Raw genomic sequence first — 22,543 nt, 5'->3', positions numbered from 1 at the left:
ATAAACAAGGCTACAGGTCCTCTAAAGTCTCTTTTAATCCAACTCAAATTGTTGAGATGCAGTTGGAGGAAGCTTGAGACACATTACCACATGATAGGGAGGAGAATGCTATTGTAGTTGGAGAGGGCCCATGCTGCTGAAAAATAGTTAAGAGAAAAAGGGGCTGGGTGTTTTTCCAGGGCTTGAAGAAACTTAAAGATGCTAACCAAACATAGCCTAATGAATCTGCAGAATGAAATTCTCAATTGACACCTATATATCATTTTGATGTGAGATAAAAAGGTCTAGGAGATCTAAAGAAATTGATGTGCTGCAGAGAGTGCTCTCCAATAAAGCAGATTAAGATCTTCTCCAAACATCAAAGAGCTGCAAGGCCCCATGAGAAGTCATGAAGGGAGTATTGTAAAAGGCATGAAAAAGACCCAAAGAACATTTTAGTTATGTTCAGAGCAAGTAGAGTAATGAAGGATAAGTTAAGGGATAGAAGCTGATGTTGGAAGGCTGGTGAATGACAAAAAGACCATAAAATACAGCTGAATGAATAGAGTATAAAAGGGTATTTCTTAAACTTGCCATCACAAAAATGTCCTGGGAGGTGGGTAACCCAGAACAATAATTTGCAATGTCTAGGGGAGGGATTTGGACATCTATATTTTGAATAAATGCCAAGTGATTTTTTTTTTACTTAAGCAAATTTCATAGATTTTAATTGAGGACCAAGTCAGGAGAGGAAACAAGAGTATTTGCTCCCTTGGAGCAGATAAACTATAATCCAAGATGCCCAGGGAACTTCCAACAAAATCCTGGAGAAAAAGAGTTATGTTTGATTTTCAGAAAGATGAGCATTGCAAACATGAGTTTGACACTGATGCCCTGTAAAATTTAGACCCTGATCACCAATATGATAATCTGAAATCATTTGAAAGTCAAAGAAAAGATTAGCAAATTTCAGCCTGGGTTCAGTAAGGCAGGCAAAACAAGTACCACCACATTAGCCTTGTTTTCCCTAGTAAATATGGTCACTTGATTGGCAGACAAAAAGAATGTATAGTAGAATACAGCTAGATTTGAACAAAACATCTCATGGCACAGTTAAGGGCAAGATAGAGTTATATGGGTTGAATGATAATATAAGTTGGCAGAACCATAACTGGTTAAACCAACCTTACTCAAATATTGTTAACACAGAGAGAACTCTTTTTTTTTTCCCCAAGGTCAGAGTAGAAATTAGAAGTTTATTAAAGGACAGCAGAAAAGACTTCTCCCGGAGGAAGAAGGGGACCCAAGAGGTGGAATCCCCAGAGAGAACTCTTTATGGAGCAGTATACCTTGTATTTCACAACAAATATTAACCTAGCATCTATAATGTTCTAGTCACTGGATTTGGCTCTAGTATTCCTTCTTAACATTTTACAGATGGAAAATGTAAATGTCTTGAAGGTATGGAAAGGAGGAGAAATTCTATATAATGCACAAGTGTGCCTTTAATAGCTGTCAGGATTCCAAATAACAACAGGAATGATGGGCCAAGTCAAACAAGAGGATATTTAGCAGAATAATTATAAAGGATTGCACATTATGCAAGAAGAATGGTAGCAACTTGTGATCTGGAGTCCCAAAACCTGAGCCAGTCTCAGATCTTTCCTTTACCAGTTGTCACATACACCACAACTGCTTTGTGCTGTAGTTTCTCCATTAGGAAGTAGGAATAAAATTTTCATTTTTGAAGTTACAGAAGCATTAGAAAGAACAAATGATTTAGATGGTAAGCTATAAGAAACTAATATAAAACTATGAGTCTACAAGGATGTTAAAAAAAGTGTACAAATGCAGAAAGGACAGTGTACAAATGCAGAAAGCATGTAGGTGCTGGAATGCACTGACCTTCAAGATAGATATTAATGTATAAAAAGCAAAGTATGCTGCCATTTTTGTAAAAAAAAAAAAAAGGTTACAAAATCCACGTAGGTATTTGCCTTTCTGTGTTTGACATAAGTGAAAGAAAAGAATCTAGATTGGAAAGAAGCAATGACATGATCTATCTACAGAAAATACTAAATAATTCACAAAGAAATACTAGAACTACTAAGTTTAGCCAGGATGCAGAATATAAGATCAGGAAACAATCCAAATGTACAATTTTAAAAAAAATCAATGATGTTTCTATAATTAATAATGAGCAATCTGAAAAAGGAAATTAAGGAAGCAATTCCATTCACTAAAGTATCAAAAAGAATGAAATATTTGGGGAAAAAGTTAACAACAGATATGCTAAGTTTGCATACTGAGAACTATGAAATACTGCTTGGAGAAATTAAAGATCTAAAGAAATGGTGAGATATCCCATCTACATGAAATGGAAAATTCAAAATTTTGCCACTGTGTTTTATCCCCCAATTTTTTATTTTCAGAAAGGGTCTTGCTAAATTGCCAAGGTCAGCCCGGAACTTGTGATCCTACTTCAGCCTCTCAAGTAGCTGAGATTACAAGTGTGTGCCACCATGTCCAGCTTTAGCAAGCTTTTTTGGAAGCAAACTATAAACTGATTTCAAACTTATATGGAAGTAAAAAGGACCAGAAGAGATGAAAATTATTGAAAGAGAACAAAGACTAAGACTTATTTTTTAAAATTTCAAAACTTAGTATAAAGCTACAGTAATCAAGACATTGTGGTATTAGTACAAAAACAGACAGACATATCAATAAATGAAACAGAACTGAGAGTGCAGAAACAAATTATTACATTTATGATCAATGGGTTTTCATCAAAGGAGCCAAAGCAACTGAATGGAAGGAAGGACAGTCTTTTGAACAAATGAGGCTGGGACAACTGGATCTCACATACCAAATGAATGTAGACACCACATCATACACAAAAATGGACTCAAAATGGATCACAGACTTAAGTAATAAGAACTAAAGCTATAAAACCTTTAAAAGAAAACACAGGGAAAAAAAAACTTTGTGATTAGTTAGGCAAAGAAATCTCAGCCATATACCAAAAGCATAATCCATAATTTTTTTTAAACTGGACTTTTGATGGTCAAAAGACATTTCTAAAATAAAAAGACAAGTAACAGACTGGGAGAAATTATTCGTTAATCATAATCTAAGATTTGTAACCAAAACATATAAAACTCTTGCAACTCAATGACAAATGACCTAATTTAAAAATGGGTCTTATATGTTCTTCATTAAAGAACATATAAGAATGGCCATTAAGCACATGTGAAGATATTCAACATCAGATACCACTTCAAGCCCACTAGGATGGCTAAAACTAAAAATATGGACAATAGCAATTGTGGATGATGTGGAAAAACTGGAACCCTAAACACATTGCAGGTGGGAATTTAAAATGATATGGCTACTATGAAAAACACTTTAGTAGTTTCTTAAAAAATTAAAAATTTATAATAAGATTCAGTAATTACACATCTAGATAAATACCACAAAGAAAGGAAAATTTACAAGGGACTAAAATTTTCACAAGAATGTTTGCAGCAGCATTCATGTTATCAAACAGGAAACAATCTAAATGTCCACCTACTGGAGAAGACCAAATATTGATTATCTATATAATGGAATACTATGCAGTAATAAAAGGAACTACTGATAAATACTACAACCCGAATGAACCTTGAAAACATTATGTTATAGAAAGTAAACCAGATGCAAAAGACCACAAATTATATGATTCTGTTTATATGAAATGTCCAGAAGAGGCAGATTAGTGGTTGCCTGGGGCTAGAAATGAGTAATAATTGCAAACAGGTATAAAGGAACTTTTGAGGGTGATAAAACTGGATAGTGGTGTTGACAACACAATTCTGTTATGTAAATAACTGGAAACACTGCTTCTGGGAAGGACAGCTAATTCCTGGGGGACCGAAGTAGAAAGGATGTTTTTTTATCAAATGTTTTCATAGTTTTGGGCTGGGGATGTGGCTCAAGCGGTAGCGTGCTCGCCTGGCATGCGTACGGCCCTGGGTTCGATCCTCAGCACCACATACAAATAAAGATGTTGTGTCTGCCAAAAACCAAAAAATAAATATTAAAAAATATTCTCTCTCTCTCTCTCTTTTTCTAAAAAAAAAAATGTTTTTATAGTTTAAATTTTGAGGCATCTGAACTGTATTATCAGTTCAAGAAATGAGAACAAAAATTTGCAGGGGAGGGTGTGGCAATAAAGATTTAATGAATTCAACAGTGAGAGGGAATAAAACATGTGTTGGGCCATAGAAATGTTCCAGTTTCAGAAAGGTGATCAATTGGCTCAGTCAATATGCTCTCACCACCTGAAGCACAGCACATTTAATTCAAAGGAACATGTTTAAAAATTGGATATTGATTAACTTGGACCCAAGAAAGCTGCCAAATTTGGAAAGGGGAGAAGAAACCATGACCCATGAGGAATGGTTTGGAATGAAGACCTAAAAACAAACCCTTTGGGGAAGGAAGAAGGGTCCTGAGAAGAAGACCCGACCTATTTCTTAGACCTTTGGAGAGCTATTCTGGAAACAGCACTAGACATAAGTAGAATTTGGACCTTTAAAACAAAAACCTTCAACAACTGCAGCCTGAGAAAATAGAATGTCTGTCCTAGGAACAGAAAGGGAATAATGGAGTTGTTGAAGCACAGGCTGGTGTAGATGCGTGTTGATGTGATGGGAGTGGGAGGACTACAGGACTCTTGTGGTGTCTTCCAAGGTCTCTGGCACTTCCAGAGTAGGTAACCAGCCATGATATGCACCACAAAGGTGAAAAATCCCATTTACTGTGTATCCTTGGTGTGTGCAATTCTATTTTTTGCTAAAAATCTTCTTTAATTCCTGCTTATAATATTGTAGTCAAAATATTTGTTTATGTATGCAAACAAATAAATGTGGAATATTAAGGTTTTGGAGTAAAAAGTTTAACATGCTTTATGGTTAATTACTCCTGTTACTGAAAAGGGGACGTAAGAACAATGGGGAGGGTTGTGGCGCGGGGGGGGGGGGGGTTGGGGGGGCGGGGGGGGATGGTAGACTAGAGGGATTATTGTAGTTTGGTGACCAGGGATTCAAGCAAGAGGAATACTGCTTCTTTGTGAGGTGGGTGAAAGTGATTTCACTAAAACTCAACAATACTGGCAGCCAAAGTGCCTTAGAGACTTGGAAATTTGGAGAACAAGAAACAAGGAAAAGGGACAAGAATAAAGGCTAAGCTGCTTGAAGGAGCAGTGGAATTAACACACAAGGATGGGAAAAGTCAATAAATACAACAGATAGTCTTGGCATGGAAAATCCAGAGATTGGCGGGGGAGTCTGTTGGGCACAATAAATTGGTATGCAATTGATGCCCCATGTTTAACAATCATCCACAGTGAACCGAGGCAGGAGCCATCTGGAACAGAATGCACTGTGGTGGCCAGCAGATAGAGGAACCGAGAAACTGGATCCCAGAAAATGAGGCTGGCTCGGATAAACAGTACAGGTAAGATAACAGCCACATGAACTAGTTTGAGCCAAGGAAAATCTGGATAAAATGAGCCACCGAAAGCAGTTAGCTTGGGTAATACCAGTTCGGGAGCCTAGGGGAATCTGGCTTCCTCCGCGCTTTGAGATCTGCGGCTCAAAGGACCAGTTGCGGAGGATTCTCTCAGAAACTGACCCCGGGAGGCTGAGAAAGTAGTAGGTTGAGAACTTTAATGGGCTGGTGTGTCCATGGACCAACTGTGAGGGTTTGGAAACCTGAACAGACAGGTGTGGTTGTGCCCAGGAGGCTGTAAAGGGTGGAACCCACAAGCCACAGAAGCTGCATGGGACTGGCTCCCTCAACTTAGGAGTCGATGCCTGCGGAGACTCTTGGGAGTATTGTCTCCCAGCATAGGCATCTGATAGGCTCTTAAAAGGTGAGTGGATTTAATATTTTCAGAAAACTAGCTGTGCAATAAGCACCTAGGGCCTCGGTGGACCTAAGCTCTGCCCCCAAGACCTCCAGCTACAGGTACTCATAGAACCCAGCTGTGGTTCACCCTGGAGCAGAGCTGACAGTGTTTCCCACCCCAAACTTCGGTCTTACTGCCAAGAAGGGAAGCAGAGGATTTTGAACTCCAAACAGCATCCCGTGAGCAACATTTAAAAAAAAAAAAAGGAGTTGACAACCTGTGGTCCCTACTCTTGCACCCAGCACATACCTCAAGAAAGAGAAAGACTGACAGTTGGGCACAGACAGCAAACATATTTTCCATTAACTTTTTGTCCACTGCAATGGAAACAACTACTTAATCCCCCCCCCCCCCCCCCCAGTGTGTTGAATGATTCAGGAACATTTGTACATATACCTATTCGTTTTCTCATTTCTAGCATTTTTAAAAAATGTAGTCATTTTTCCTTGCTCTGTCTGTTGAGGGATAGGATTTTTTATTAGTATATTCAATTTTGTTTTGTATTTTCATAATTCTGTTCCTCTTGTTTATCTTTCTCCCTTTTCTCTCAATAACAGCCAAATTCTATTGTTTTTACTTTTTTAATTTTTTTACTTCTATTTTTTTCTTCTCCCTCTATCACAACCTATGTCACATTTTTAATTTCCACATTCACTTACTGAAATCACAAACCTTTTCTATCCTCATATCTCTTCATTTTTCCTCTTTAACCTCTTTATTTCCTCTTTATTCTTAACATCTTATAACACTAATTGGTATATACAATGCCAGACCCTGCCACTAATGCTATAGTAATATTATAGAAGTCAAAGATAATACCTATCATTTGATTTTATGCCAGGCATAAAATGCTTACTTACTGTTTTTACTAATGGAAACTGCTGATCCTACCAATTGTTTATTGTGCCAATTGACACTGTAGATGTCATAATAGGAACCAAGTTCTTAGTTTATTGCTATATATTGTTTACATAGGTTGTTGCTACTGTGTGGCTCCCCCTAATCTGTGATGTACTGGAAACTAACAAGGACACTATAAGTTTGTAGGGTAGAAACTCTGCTTCTTCAGATCCATTTGAACAGATGCAAACAATGTAAAAAAGCAAGGGAACAAACCATCCCAAACAACCCAGAATGCCTCAACAACAGACTCCATGACACCACAGTGGAGGAAATGTCAGAGAAGGAATTTAGAAAGGGTCTGGGTTGCAACTGGGGTGCAATTGTTCTATCAGATAAAAGATGATATAAGGAATGAAATTAGAAAATACAAGAAGTGAAAGTTCACCTCAATAAGGAGATAGAGAACTTGAAGACAATCAGAAATCCTCAAAATGAAGGAATCAATAAACCAAATTAAAAATTTGATGGAAAGTAACACCAATAGATGGGATCATTTTGAAGACAGTTTCAGGCAACAAAGTATATATACTTGAAAAATCAAGTTTATTATGGAGAAAAGATGTTAACAGACCATGACGAGAATTTTCAAGAAATATGGGATAACATTAGGAGGCCAAATCTAAGATTCATAGGGATAGATAAAGACTCTGAAGTACAAACTAAAGGAATGCACAATCTTTTCAATGAATAATATCATATTTCCCAAATATTAAGAATGAAATGGAAAATCAAATATAGGAGGCAGAGAGGACTCTAAATTACAACAGACCCACTCTAAGGCACATTATGATGCAAATGCCTAACGTACAGAATAGGACTAGAATTTTGAAAGCTGCTAAACAAAAGTTAAAATTAATTCACAACTAGAAAGCTTGAACCACAAAATATACTCAATAAAATATTTCAGGAAGAAGAAATGGAGGATAAGAATGAAATCCAGTAGAAGGAGAAACTTCTGAACTAGAAGAATAGAAAAGCAAAGGGAAATAAATGAAAATGATAGGAAATAAAATTCATCTCTCAATAACAACACTGAATGTTAATGGACTAAATTCATTAATCAAAAGACAGGCTAGCAGACTGAATTAAAAAACAAGACCCAAGCTGGGCAAGGTGGTGCACACCTGTAATCCCAGTGGCTCAGGAGGCTGAGGTAGGAGGATTGTTAGTTCAAAGCCAGCCTCAGCTAAGCAAAGTGAGGTGCTAAGCAACGCAGTGAGACCCTATATCTAAATAAAACACAAAATAAAGCTGGCGATAAGGCTCAGGGGTTGAGTGCCCCTGAGTTCAATCCCCAGTGCCCAAAAACAACAAAAACAAGGACCAACAATATGCTGTCTTCAAGAGACTCACCTCATAGGCAAAGACATCCACAGACAGAAAGTGAAAGGATGGGGGAAAAAAAAAAAAACCATATCACTCACATGGATCTCATAAACAAGCAGGTGTTTCTATTCTCATATATCAGATAAAGTGAACTTTAAGCAAAAATTAATCAGAAGAGACAAGGAAGCTCACTTCATACTGCTTAAGGGAATCAGACAACAACAGGAAATAACAATCTTAAATATTTATGCCCCAAACAATAGAGCATCTATGTACATCAACCAACCCTTCTCAATTTCAAGAATCAAATAGACCATGACACAAGAATTCTGGGTGACTCTAACATGCCTCCCTCATTACTAGACAGATTTTCTAAACCAAAATGTAATAAAGTAGCTACAGAATGAGAGAGAGAGAGAGAGAGAGAGAGAGAGAATTTCTTTCATCAATGACTGAATATACTTTCTGAAATAGACCACATCTTAGGCCACAAAACAACTTTTAGTAAATAAAAAAAGAGAGATAATACCCTGTATTCTATCAGATCATAATGGAATGAAATAAGAAATCTACTATATGATAAAAAATAGAAGCAGCTGGAGAATAAATAATTCACTGTTGAATAATGAATGGATTAACAGAAGAAATCAGGGGTGAAATAAAAAATACTTAGAAGCAAATGAAAATAGAGATACAACACATCAAAATCTCTAGGACACTATGAAGGCAGTTCTAAGAGGAAAGTTCATAGCACTGAGCTCATTCATTAAAAGAACAGAAGAGTACCAAAGGAATAACCTAACATTACAAGGCCATAGAAAAATAGGAGAAAAAAAAACACAAAAAACCCTACACCAAAATCAATAGAAGATAGAAAATAACAGAAATCAGGAAAAAAAATCAACAAATTTAAGATAAGAAATTCAAAGTATCAATGAAACAAAAAGTTGGTTCCTTAAAAAATTAACAAAATTCATAAACCCTTTCCCAGGCTAACCAAAAGAGCGAGCTAAAACTCAAATTGTTAAAATCTATGATAAAAAAGGAAGTATCCCCACAAACACTAAATAAAAAGGATAATCAGAAATTATTCTAAAAATTTATACTCCAATAGGCTAGAAAATCTTAATTCCATTAACAAATTCCTAGAGATATATGCCCTACCTAAAATGAACCAGGAGGATACAGAAACTTTTAAATGACCAATTTCCAGTAAGGAAATTGAAGCAGCTATCAAAAGCTCACCAGAAAAGAAAATCACAGGACTGGACAGACTCTCAGCAGAGGTCTAACAGACTTTAAAGAAAAGCTAATACCAATCCTCCACAAATTATTCCACAAAATAGAAAAGGCTAGAATTCTTCCAAATACGTTCTATGAAGCTAATATCACCCTGATACCAAAACCAAAGACACATCAAAGAAAGGAAACTTCAGACCAAAATAGTTGATGAAGATAGATGCAAAAGTTCTTAATACTGGCAAACCACACACACAAATACATTAAAAACATAGACACTATGATCAAGTAGGTTTCATCCCAGGGATGCAAGGTTCAACATATTGAAATCAATAAATGTTAATTCATCACATAAACAGACTTAAAAACAAAAATCACATGATTACCTCAATAGATGCAGAAGAAGCATTTAACAAAATACAGCATCCATTCATGTTTAAAACATTAGAAAAAATGGGAATAGAAGGATCATACCTAAACATTATAAAAGCTATAAGATAAACCCAAGGCTAACATTACTCTAAATGGAGAAAGATTTAAAGCATTCCCTCTAAAAACTAGAACAAGACAGGGATACCCACTTCACTACTTCTACTCTATAGTCCTTGAAAATCTAACCAGAGCAATTAGGCAAATGATGGAAATTAAAGGGATATGAATAGGAAAAGAAGAACCCAAACTATCCCTATTTGACAACAACATGATCCTATACTTAAGAGACCCAAAAAACTCTAAAACAAAATTTCTAGAACTCATAAATGAATTCAGCAAAGTATCAGGATACAAAATTAACAGCCATAAGTCAACTGCAATCCTATACTCTAATGATGAATCAGCTGAAAGAGAAATTAGGAACACAATCCCATTCACAATGGTCTCAACACACACACACACACACACACACACACACACACACACACACACAAAACTTGGGAATCAATTTAACAAAAGAGGTGAAGGACCACTACAATGAAAACTACAGAACACTAAAGAAAGAAAATGAAGACCTTAGAAGATGGAAAGACCTCCCTTCTTGGATAGGCAGAATTTATCTTGTCAAACAGACATACTACCAAAAGTGCAATGGAGATTCAATGCAATTCCTATCAAAATTCCAATGATATTCTTCACAGAATAAAAAAAAAAAACGGTCATGAAATTCACCTGGAAAAATAAGAGGTACAGAATAGCTAAAGTAATCTTTAGTGAGAAAAGTGAAGCAGGAGGCATCACAATCTCAGACTTAAATTATACTACAGAGTTACAGCAACAAAAATAGCATGGTATGGCACTAAAAAAGACATGAAGACCAATGAAACCTAACAGAAGACAGAGAGTCAGACCTACACAGTAATCTCATACTAGATGAGGTGAAAAAACATACACTAGAGAAAAGAGCCTCTTCAACAAATGGTTCTGAGAAAACTGGAAATCCATAGGTACCCCAAATGAAATTAAACCCTAATCTCTCACCCTCCACCAAACTCAATGTGGATCAAAGACCTAGAAATTAGATCAGAAACCCTGCACCTACTAACTTACTGGCTCAGGAACTGACTTCCTTAACAAGACTCCAAGAGTGCAAGAGGTAGAATTTTAAAAATCAGTTAATGGGAGGGTATCAAACTAAAAACTTCTTCATAGCAAAGGAAACAATTAAAAGTGTGATGAGAGAGCCTACAGAATGGGAGAAAATCTTTGCCACCTGCACCTCAGAGCATTAATCTCCAAAATATATAAAGAACTCAAAAATCTTAGCACCAAAAAAAAAGTCCACCAATCAATAAATGAACAAAGGAATTGAACGGACACTTCTCAGAATAAATTCCAATGATAAACAAAATATGAGGAAATGTTCAACATCTTTAGCAATTTGAGAAATGCAAATTAAAACTACAATGAAATTCCATCTCACACCAGTCAGAATGGCAATTATCAAGTATACAAGTTATAATAAATTTTGGCAAGGATGTGGAGAAAAAGGCACACTCATACATTGCTGGTGGGACTGCAAATTGGTGCAACCACTCTGGATAGCACTATGGAGATTCCTCAGAAAACCTAGAATGGAACTACCATTTGATCCAGTTATCCCATTCCTCAGCATATACCCAAAGGACTTAAAATCAGCATTCTACAGTGTTTGTGGCCACATCAATGTTTGTGGCAGCTCAATTAATTCACAATAGCTAAGGTATGAAACCAGCCAAGGTGTCCTTCAACATATAAATGGATAGAGAAAATGTGGTATATATACAAAATGGAATATTACTCAGCCATAAAGAAGAATGAAATTGTGTTATTTGCCAGTGAATGGATGGAAATGGGACTATCATGCCAAGTGAAATAAGCCAATTCCAAAAAACCAAAGGCACAATGTTCTCTCTGACATGCAGATGCTAACACACAATGGGGGGGGGGAGTGGTAGATATTTACTTAATTATACAAAGGGGAAGGAAGGAGAGAGAGGATGGAATAGAGAAGACAGTAGAATGAACTGGACATAACTTTCCTATGTTCATATGTGAGTACACAACCAGTGTAACTCCATATGATTTATAACCACAGAATGGGAAGTTATACTACATGTACGTCAAGAGTTTAGGGTACAGAGCAAGAAAATGAGCCCTGGGCTAAAACAATCAATTAACACATGGGAAAAAGCAGAATGTTGACAAATTGTCATAAAAATGGTATAGAGGGTGGTAGAGCTAGAAGACATGGGTCCCAAAGGATTGTTTTTTTTTTTTTCTTTCTTTTTTTCATGTCATTTCAGGTTTGAAAAATTACAAACTTGAAGTAACTTTTTTTCTTCAGATTCTCCCAAATATCTTTCTTCTTGATTAAAAACTATGAAGATTATGATCACCCTAACATGCATAACTCTAAAATCTTTATTTCACTTGAGACCAGATACACCTAATTTGTTAGATATTTTTACATGGCTGTTCTGGTCCCATGTCTGATTTAATAAATAAAGTTCCAATCTTCATATTCCAGTAAGAATTAGTTTCCTCTTCACATCTTTCCATTTTCATAAGGTATCCACATATTATTATAGTTGTTTTGGATTAAAATGTCAAAAGAACCATGATAGTTAAGTACCAAACCCAACTGATTAGAGTCTAGCTTAACAGAAGACTAGATTTTTCTAATAATTTATGAATTTTACTTTCTAATTTAAAAAAAATCTCTATTGACAAATAACTATATGGAAATATAAAGGGCAAATCTAAAATCTAATATTTTAAAAATTCAACTTAAAGCATTGGCAAATATTAAAAAGACTGATACTATTCAAGAGTTGACAGGGGATGAAGAAACACGTACTTTCATTTTTTTTTTTTAATATTTATTTTTTATTATCGGCGAACACAGCATCTTTGTTTGTATGTGGTGCTGAGTCTCGAAACCAGCGCCTTCACATGCTAAGTGAGAGCATTACCACTGAGCCACATCCCTGGCCCCAGTCTTTCCATTTCTATTAGTGATACACTTAAGTTTTGAAACTTCTTGCCCAATTTCCTTAATTTTCTCAGAAAATCATACTTATTTATAGCCTAAATTTTAAAACCTATTAGCTTAAAGTGGCATAGTATATTATATTTAGTATTTTTATATTAAATTTTAAATAAAGATATTATACCCCTCCTACATGACTAATGTCGATATCCATTTTTCCCTGGTAATAATAAACAAAGACTGGCTTACTATTCTTTTGAATGAATCAGATCTTCGTTATACTGATCAATTTGGGGACTGATTATTAACTTACACATTCATTTTACTACTTCTTGAATTTCTTTACTTATTTGGTAGTCTTTTTCCAGTCTAGAATGCATAATTCTATTTTCTAGTTGATTTTATTCAATACTATTTAAAACTGAAAATTTTCCTCTTTTTAGATTTAGCTACATTCCATGAATTTTGATGTGATATATTTAAATGGGGAAAAAAACACTGTAATTTCAGTTTTTGATTCTTATACAACCTGGAAGTTTATATAAATTTAGAACAATGTTTTCAAATTTTCATGTATTTAATTTAAAAATTATAGTTGTTAAGTTCCAATTTTGCTGTATCGTTGTTAAAGAATATAAGCTTACTTATAAAATGTCTACTTTTAGGATTTATCAACCTTTTGCCTAATATACAATTAATTTTAATAAATATTCTATAGCTATTTGGAAAAACTATGGATGCTATGTTTGGGGAATGAAGTTTCATGAAAACATTTTAACTAAACCTTGTTGGTATCATTAAAATCTTCCATATCTTTCCTCATCTATGTTATATGTTCAAATCTGAGAAAAGCATATTAAAGTATCTCATTCATTGTACTTTTGTCATATTCTTTATTATGATCAGATTTGGATGAATGAACAAATGAATGAATTCTGGTTGAAAGCAGAGCAAGGTCTCTAAAAGATACTCTTTCTTCCTTTGTGAATTACATAATGGGGATATGGTTGGTGCTCAAGACAAGCAGCATCTAATTTAAAAAAAAAAAGGTCCGTTGTATAGAAATTTGTATTTCTTCTTCTTCAAAAAACTGGAAATTACTGGCAGAGAAGTAGAAATGGACATTTTCAAGCATTCCAGGCAGAAATGTAGACTGGAAAGAAATTTAGTATTTGGTAGAAATTAAGTATACATGCAGCTTATATTCCTAAAACTCTGATTGTATACATTAAGACACTCTCAGACAAGTTTAAAAAGGTCCAGATATGTTTTGTGGTGCTGAGGCGTTGACAGCAACCTGGGTGTTCATCACAGGGAAAGTTCATGGGCTGATAGATACCTCATATATTATAATTAGAAACTTGGATTAAATGTACTTAAAGCAATGTGGGTGGATCCTGAAAATACCTTTAGTAAGCATAAGAAAAATAATGATATTTTTATATAAATTTAAAAATACATGCATACATATCAAATAAATATTTGAAGTATGCATGTAAACCAAAAGATATTTACATAATAAGGACAGTTACCTGTGGGGAGACAGGGATAAGTATAAAGGGAAAATTTTTAAATAAGCAGTCACAAACCCTAATTAGAATAAGATATACTCAATGTTTGTATAAATATGTCAAAATAGACTCTATTTTCATGTATAACTAAAAAGAACAAATAAAAAAATTTTAAGAAAGCAGTCACAAACTGACAAGCCACATTTAACTCAACCCTCAGCACCTGATGTTAAAAGAAATTCTACTTTGTCTCAATATGGAAACTGTACACATTACTTCTCTAATCTACTTCTTTCACTATACTTTTGGAAGGATTCATTTTGACTATATTCAAGGTTCAAAATCCTTTTTCAGAAATCCATGAGAAGCATAAGAATTTACCTTTCCCACTCTCTCTTCTATTAGTGTTAAACAAAAACAACTTTTATGTTTTCTTACTAGAAAATATATTTGGCAAGGGTGCCCAAACTGTTTTATGGAGGTAAGAATTGTCTTTGCAAGAAATGGTGCCAGGACATCTGGCTGTCAACATGCAAAAGAATAAAGCTGTATCTCCTACCTCACACCACATACAAAACTTAACCAGTCTGGATAACTTAGCTAGACCCCATCTCAAAAGAAAATCAAAAAGTCTAAGAATATAGCTCAGTGGTAGAATACTTGCTAAGCATGTGGAGACCCTGGGTTCAATCCCTAGTACCACTGAGCCCCTTAAAAAAAAAAAAAAAAAGTCAAAAAAGTCACCATATAACCTAGGAATTCCATTCCTAGGTATTATTCCTAAGAGAACTGAAAAAATATGGTCACAAAACCTCCTTTTATAGCAGCATTATTTATGAAAGTAAAAAAGTAGAAATAACAGTGTCCTTTAATACGTGAATATATAAACAAAATCTAAAACCACATAATGGATTTTATTTAGCCACAACAAGCAATGAACTACTGATATATGCTAAAACATGAATGAATTCTGAAAATATGCTATGTGATAAGAAGCTGGACATGAAAGGCCACAAATTGCCCTTTACATAAAGTGTCCCAAATAAGTAAATCTATAGAAACAGAAAGCAGTTTAGTACAGGGCAGAGGTATGTGGAATAGGGATGAGGAGAAATATGCAGTGATTCTAATGTGCACAGGGTTTCATTTTTGGAGAGACAAAAATGTTTGGGTATTAGTGGTAAAGACTGAACAATCTTTGAACATATTAAAAAAAACACTAATCATATACTTAAAAGAGTGAATTGTATAGCATATGAATTTTATCTCAAATAGAAAAAAAAAATTAAGAGATTGACCAATACTAAGGCATACTCTGGAAAAGTAATGAGACCCTAAACCAAAAACCAACCAAACAAACAAAAAACCCCAGCCAATCAATTAAACAAAAAGCTACAAGAATTCGGGGGGTAGGGCAAGTGCAGGGCAGAAAACATACTGAGGAAAAATAACATCAGCGCTGAAACGTGCCCAGAAAAGGAGGAGCAAAATTAATAGAATTTTGATTTAAGGATTGTTACCCAAAACTTTTATGTTCAACCAAGTTGTTTTTGTAAAAGGGTATTTTAAAAGATGCTCATTTCTAACATTTGTTTAAAAATCAAGTTACCCAAATAAATAATCTAAAATTAACAAACTTGTGAAGAGTTATATGAAGACCTTCGGGTAAAAATTGATTCTACACTTTAAAACATAACTAATTTAAAATAAATGGTAATCTTGCTTATAAAATTAAAGTAAAAATAGGAAGAAAAACATACACACTTTTTCTGTTTTTGTGTGTATGCACAAGAACACTTGTGTGTGTGGTGCTGGGGAAGGAAGAATACAGAGCCTTGTTTGTGCCAAGCAAGTGCTCTACCACTAAGCTGCATCCTTAGTCCCTATAATTCTTGAAAGTAAAATTCAATGTAGTAACAATACTACTATAATGAACTGTGATAAAATTTGTAAAGCACATTGGTTGGTTGGTTAGGAAGTATGCGTGTGTGGAGGTAGGTGGCAGAAGTACACTCAGTTTCTTAATTTTTCTTATGACAGAGACAGGTAACTGTTTCATATATGAGAGTAAGAGATTGAGAAAGTGATTTAAGCAATTAGTTAATTATATTACATGGCTTTACTTTATCAGAAAAACTCAAAAGAAACATGAACTATACAGCAAAAAACAAGACTAAAAACAAGAAGCAATCATTAAAACTTTAAGAAATGCTAAATATTGAAAACAATATTGAAAGAGAAAAAGTTGGAGGACCTGAACTTCTTGATTTCAAAATATAAACAAAGACATAGCAATCAAGACAGTATGATACCTGACTAAAGACAGATAAATGAAATACAAGAGAAAGCCTAGAAATAAACCCTCACATGTATGTCAAATGACTTTAGTCAAGGTGCCAAGATCACTCAATGGGGAAAGCATAGTCTTTTCAATAAATGGTGCAAGGAAAATTGGATAACCACATGCAGAAGAAATATTAACTCAAAGGCCTAAACATAAGACCTGAAATCATAAAACACAGAGGTAAAAGCTTCATGACACTGACCTTGGCAGAAATTTCTTGGATATGACACCAAAACCAAAAATAGACAAATGAGATATTAAAAACTTGCGCATCAGGAGACACATTGAACAAATGAAAGGCAACCCATCTCAAGTCTCAAACTTGAGATCTTCCTGCTTCGGTCTCTTACCCATGAAATGGGTAAGAATTATGAAAATCATGTATCTGATAAGCAGTTAATATCCAGAATATAGAAAGAACACTTGCAACTCAACCACAAAAATCAACTTGACTAAAAACATGGGCTAAGGATTTGAACAGACAATTCTCCAAAGGTGAATGGTCAAAATAACAGGAAAAGATCTTCTAGTAATTCTTCTTAAAGAAATGCAAATCAAAACCATAATGAGATATCTTCTCATATCCATTAGGAAGGTTATTATAATAAAGTGTTGGTGAGGATATGGAGAAATTGGAACCCACTGGTGGCATTATAAAAATAATACAACTGGTTGGGAATGGTGGAATATGCCTGTAATCCCATGACTAGGGAGACTGAAGCAGGAAGATCTCAAGTTTGAGACCAGCCTTAGCAATTTAGCAAGACCCTGTCTCAAGATAAAAAAAATAATAATAATAAAAAATAAAAAAGGATGTGGATGCAACTCAGTGGTAGAGCACCTCTGAGGTTCAATCCCCAGTACAAAAAAAAAAAAAAAAAAATATATATATATATATATATATATATATATATATATATATATATATATAAAATGCTATGGAAAACAGTATTGAGGTTCCTCAAAAGGTTAAAAATAGAATTATCATATAATCCAACAATTTTTCTTCTGGGTATATAACCAAAAGAAATAGAAAGCAGGATCTCAAAATACATTTACATTCCTATGTACATAGCAGCACTATAGCTAAGGGGTGGAAGAAACCCAAATGCCTACCAATGTATGAATGGATATACAAAATATGGAAATATACATACAATGGGATATTATTCAAACTTCAGGAATAAAATCCTGTCATCTGCTACAACACTGATGAAACTTGAGGACATTATGCTAAGTGAAATAAGTGTCAAAAACACAAATACTGTATGATTCCGAAACAAGAGGTATCAGAAGTAGTAAAATTCAGAGAAACTAAAAGTAGACCAGTAGTGGCCAAGAGTTAGTGGAGAGGGAAAAGGTGAGTCAACGCTCAGTTTCAGATTTTTAAGATGAAAAAGTTCTGGAGATCTATTTCACAACAATGTGAACATGTTTAACACTACTGACATATATATTCAAGAGTGGTTAAGAAAACCAGCCTAGATGTCCATCGATGATTGAATGGATCAAGAAAATGTGGTGTGTGTATGTGCATACATATACATATATACATATGTATATGTATATATGCATATACATACACATATACATACACACACACACACACAATGGAATTTTACTCAGCCATAAAGAAAAATGAAATTGTCATTTACAGGAAAATGGATGGAACTTGAGAATATTATGTTGTGTGAAATAAGCCAAACTCAGAAGATGGTCAAAATTCATGTTTTCCTTCACATGTAGAAGCTAGAGAGGAGAAAGGAAAAGAAAGCTTGGGGGAGATCTCATGAAAATTGAAAGGAGATCAGTAGAATAGTGGAAAGGAACCAGGGGGAGAGAGAAGAAGGAAAGGGGAAATACTAAGGAATGTTACTAGCCAAACTATATTTGTGTGCATGTTGGAATATGTAACAACAAATTCCAACATTATGTACAACTATATTGTACCAATAAAAAATGGGGGGGGGGGGAAGGAGACAGAATAGTTAAGATGGCACACACCTGCAATCCCAGAGACTTGGGAGGCTGAGGCAGTAGGATCCCAACTTCCAGGCCAGCTCAGTGACGTAGCAAGGCTCTAAGCAACTTAGCAAGACTCTGTCTCAGAATGCAAAATGAAAAGGGCTGGGGATGTAGCTCAGTGGTAAGATGGTAAATGTTAATGTTATATGCTTTTCTTACTATAATAAAATAATTTACCCCTCCTCCCAGTTTGAAATAAAATTTAGTTTAATAAACATTTACTTAATATACCAAAACAGGGGAAAATGGTAAAGCTTAAACCAAACATTGTTATTAATAATGAACTGATGTTCAATAGATTTGTTTTGAAAGACAGATCCTCAAACTGAAAAAAAAAAAAGTTAAGTTCAACTAGATCCTACTTACACTTGAGCAAAATGACTCAGAAGCCATAGGCAAAAGCAATTTTGCAAATGTAAAATTTAGAAAAACTGCACTGGATGAAGGAAGATAAAAGGCAAAAATATTTAAAATGGAAATAAAAGTTACTTTATATAATTTATGGTACAATTCTCTGTGGGTAAAGAAGTATCATTAATATTTATGTGCTAGAGGGCTAGAGATGTAGTTCAGTGGTAAAGTGCTTGCCTAGGATGTATGAGGCCCTAGGTTCTATCCCTAGCACTCCCCCAATATGTATATTCATGTATTAGACATAAAATAAAAATATACATAAACTTTCAATTACTGAAAGGTGAGTTAAACTTTAAGTATACTTTTTGAAGTCCTTAACAGATGAAGAAAACCAATATTCATGAAAAATAGAATACAAATTAATAAAGATGATTTAGTAGATTTAACTAGAATGCCATACTCTATATAGAAATGCTACCTCCTTTGTAACACCCTTGGAAAACTTTTTCATATACTGTCATTTAAAAAAAAAGAAAACCTCTATGTATTCTTTAAATATAAATAGAACAGAATAAAATCACAAAAAATAAAATGACAATTAATAACTAGTGACAATAAATCAAAAATGAGAGAAATAAAAAGAAAATTCTTCCCTAAATTCTTTCTGGGCCAAACAGGAAATCCAAAACTACAATTATAGAACATCTAGAAAATATTGCTAATAAAAATACTATAGGTCAAAATATAATGAATACATATATTTGGTTTGATGGTCTAGAGAGCTGGATAAAGCATTGTTCCCAGCCCCATAATAATACCACTACTGAACAAAATGCAGGTTCATGGCTTTTCTTGAAGGTGATAGAAAGTGGAAGTCAGAAGAAAACTTTAACCTAAAATCTAAGGAGGGATTGGTGCCTTCAGAGACATATGAGAAAAAACCATGAAATCAGCTGGATGAGATACTGTCAGACACCAGTAAAAAGGCTGGAAATTCAATTAAATGGTTGAACTCAAGTACACATGTGAGAGTACGATGCCCTCAGAGGGAGGCTACAGAAGTCAGAGAAGTCAGGGAAGTCAGAAGAATCTGTACTTCATACAGACTATTTCTTCACAAACTCCAACAAGAAAAAGATGAAAGAGTTTTAACAAAGTATTTGTTACAGTGTAGATGTGGGAAAGAGGAAAAGGACACTACACAACTTAGGAGTGACTTCGTAAAAATGGTAGAGCAGAGACCTAAAGGGAGGAGGTCTATCCTTTTCTAAGAAACATCAGAACGCCTGGCAAAACTGTCCAAATCAACTTTGTCAGGGCTATGAAAGATGGTTGGAGGCTGGGCTGGGGCTGTAGCTTATTGGTAGAGTGCTTGGCTAGCACAGGTAAGGCACTGGATTCGATCCTCAGCACCACATAAAAAACAAATAAAGTTATGAAAAACATATATTAAAAAATCGTTGCATTTATTTTTTTTAAGAAAGAAAGATGGTTGGAGGTTACAAAAACCAAATAAACGCTAACTGGGAAAAAGGCCATCCACATAAGGTTGGAAGACTTTGTACCATTTTAACTTGTCCCTCTACCATCCCTTTCCCAGCATGGTAGTCTTGATGGCAGTCTGCATTCTGGATGTGGGAACTTGAGCCCAAAGAGAGCAGAGTACCTGGTTCTCTAATAATTGTTTTTATTTGCCGGAGTATTCCCTAAGGACTGACATGAGGGGCCTCTTGTTCCACCTAAGTTGGGACTCTCTCAGGGTAAAGTTGCTTTATAGATGGATGTCCTCTGAAAGCCATGACAACCAAATGAACAAGGCACCTCTGACTCCATTAATAAATAAAAGTTGAGGGAAACACACTAAACGCATGGAATCTTTGGGGCACAAGAGTTCCAACTTAGGTGGAACAAGAGGCCCCTTTTGTCAGTCTTCAGGGAATACTCCGGCAAATAAAAACACACACAATTATTAGAGAACCAGGTACTCTGCTCTCTTTGGGAGCAAGTGTACACTAAGGAAATTAGAAAGTATGTGCACACAACAGAGTGCATGCGAAGAATAGGCCTGAGAAGACCATAAACTTTCACCACTGGCTAATCTTTATGCTTAGTGCAAGCAGAAAGTGAGGCTAAGGCAGAGTTTTAAACAGCCTGGCTAAGCACTGAAGCTGCTCACCCCAGATGACAATGTGCAAAGACCTGAGGAATTTTCTTTTCTTCCTTTCCTTCCCCATCTCTTCTTCTCTCCTCCCACATTTTTTTTTTTTTTTTTTGTGGCTCCAGGCATTTAAGGCAATCTTTGTCAAAAAAGTAGCTACTGAGATCACAGAACAGAGAGGGGCATCAGATACTAACAAAAAATACATTATTTACTGATGTAGTTTAGAAAAGTCACTGAAAAGTTAACAGCCTTATTCACAAGTAATAACTACACATTCTAGGTGGAGGGAGAATCTGATGTCCATTCACAATGTCGGATTTTCTAAAAAAAAAAAAAATTACGAGGCATGGGAAGAAACAAGAAAGTATGGCTCACTCACAAGAGGGAAGTGTATGGAGGTGAACAGAAATTGCCCTTCAGAAAGCACAGGCAATGAACTTATTAGACAAAGACTTTAAATCAACTGTTTAAAATATACTCAAAGCGTTAAAGAAGATTATCGATAAAGAACTAAAGGAGGCTGGGGTTTTGTAGCTCAGTTGGTAGAGAACTTACCCAGCATATGTGAGGCACTGGGTTCAATCCTCAGCACAACAAAAAAATAAATAAACAAAAGATATTGTGTCCATCTACATCTCAAAAAATAGAACGAAAGGAAACAGAAGAATAATGTCTCACCAAATAAGAAATACTGATAGAGAGAAATAAAAAAGGAATTAAACAGAAATTACAAACTAAAAAGTGTAATAATAAAAACGAAAAAAATCACTAGAGCAGTTCAACAGCAGATTTGATCACAAAGGTGAATTTTATCAGTGAACTTGAGGATAGGTGAAATGAAATGGTCTAGTGCAAGGACAAAAAGAAAACAGAATGAAGAAAAATTAACTGAACCAAAGAAACTTCTAGGACACCATCCAGTTTACCTAAAATTTTATGTATCGATAGTCCCGGAATAAGAGGAGGAAGCAAAAAGAGTATCTGAAGATACTCCCCAAATTCATAAATGGCATGAATCTAAACATGTAAGTTCACTGAAGCCCTAAAAGGATAGAATCAACGAGATCCAAGAAAGACACATTATAATCAAACAATCAAAAACCAAGATGAGAGAATCTTGAAAGCAGTAAGATCAAAAGCAAAGAGACTCATAATATAGAAAGAATACTCGGTAAGATTGACTGTCAATATCTCATCAGAAACCATGGAGGACAGAAAAAAGTATAAAATAAGAAACCATATCCAGCAAAACTTTCTTTTAAGAATGAAGGAGAAATAAAATATTCTC

At 34.9% G+C, this 22,543-nt stretch overlaps 1 protein-coding gene across 1 annotated transcript in view; it reads right to left on the bottom strand.

Moving 5' to 3' along the window:
* Alms1 (ALMS1 centrosome and basal body associated protein) overlaps positions 1-22,543 on the bottom strand; it is a 215,807-nt gene that overhangs the window by 14,983 nt on the left and 178,281 nt on the right. The gene's annotated exons all lie outside the window — the stretch shown is intronic.

The sequence above is a fragment of the Marmota flaviventris genome, chromosome 14 (assembly GCF_047511675.1).
Source record: "Marmota flaviventris isolate mMarFla1 chromosome 14, mMarFla1.hap1, whole genome shotgun sequence".
In the NCBI taxonomy this organism is placed as follows: domain Eukaryota; kingdom Metazoa; phylum Chordata; class Mammalia; order Rodentia; family Sciuridae; genus Marmota; species Marmota flaviventris.
The sequence above is the reverse complement of the archived record's forward strand: the minus strand, read 5'-3'. Positions and strand labels throughout refer to the sequence as shown.